Below are 1,234 nucleotides of genomic sequence, written 5' to 3' on the forward strand. Positions count from 1 at the left end.
AAAATTTGCTTAATAGCATGGTGCCTGCGAAAGCCCAACTACCAATCGACCAGTCTTGCTTAAGACTCCCGCGGTCTTACCTCAACATGAACGATTTTCCAAAGAAAGAAATGGATTTTGGGGGGCTGATCTTCTCTTTCTAGGAAAGTACAAGAAAAGGTACATAATTTCTAGGCCTGTATGTATTAATAATCGTTATTCGAATAATATATAGTCATTTAGCCAATCCATTCAAGGAGAGAAGAAAAAAAAGGTAGGCCTAATTATAGCACGGTTAAGAACGAGATGCATGGTCTTGGTAAGAGAGGAAGAAATACAATCAGAGTATAATAGTGAAGTGCTATGGCGACAGAGAAACAGCACTTCAATGTTGAAACCAATGAGAGGTGGCACCACCAGCGGGAGTTAAAAGCTGCAATCACAGTGCCCAGTGCAGAATCCACTGCTTTGTTCCAGACATGCCCAACCTCTTTCTCTTCATTCCTTCCAAATATAGGATCTGCACCTATAAGAAGTTTAAAGCAATCACTACCATGCAATGAGTTTAATAAGAAGTTTAAACTTTGAAGCGATCATTACCATGCAATGAGTTCAGTTATAGATAAAAATGTTGTATCAAGCACATAGTATTCTTGAGAATCCGTCATCCATTAAGACATACAGAGACCTGAATCTTAAAGAAGGCCTCCACCTTCTACTCACAGAATGGACTTACACCTGTACGACGTTTTAAAACATTCATAACTGGATGACCCACTTGAAAGTGAATTTATGTTTTCTAAGCACAGGGAGATAAAAAACAGGCTTCGTATTTCATACTGTCTACCTTTAACATCTGATCGGGACTTCCTACCCTTGAGCATATTGATGACAGATGAATAAACTATTTCTAGCCACAAAGCGTTATGGTACACCTTACAAGGGCTTTGATATTATTAAACAATAAGCTCAAAGAATAAAGAATTCTTTAATAGTACTCAAATGCCACTGCCCCAAAGGAAACATCAGTATGATTGATGCCCAATATACACCTCCCTGTACACATGTACATAATATGGGAGAGCGCATCTAAACGAATTGGCGGCTAATTCATCTTCAGGAGGATCCAGCCTAGTGTGTAAAAGAAGAGTCTTTGAAATAGCTAATACAATGAAACAAGTACACAAATCTTCTGTGACATGAAAATAAGGCAGCATTTCAAGTATAACACAAAGACACACACACAAAAAAAAAA

The 1,234-nt window shown here is 38.1% G+C and overlaps 1 long non-coding RNA gene across 1 annotated transcript; it reads right to left on the reverse strand.

The window, feature by feature from the left end:
* Window positions 1–151: 151 nt before the first annotated feature.
* Window positions 152–1,203, reverse strand: LOC113343166. Its single transcript, XR_003357072.1, has 2 exons — window positions 580–1,203; window positions 152–505 (listed from the first exon to the last, which is right to left on the reverse strand). It is a non-coding gene; the product is annotated as an uncharacterized LOC113343166 (long non-coding RNA).
* Window positions 1,204–1,234: the final 31 nt, after the last annotated feature.

Source organism: Papaver somniferum, unplaced genomic scaffold (genome assembly GCF_003573695.1).
Source record: "Papaver somniferum cultivar HN1 unplaced genomic scaffold, ASM357369v1 unplaced-scaffold_5525, whole genome shotgun sequence".
Lineage (NCBI taxonomy): Eukaryota > Viridiplantae > Streptophyta > Magnoliopsida > Ranunculales > Papaveraceae > Papaver > Papaver somniferum.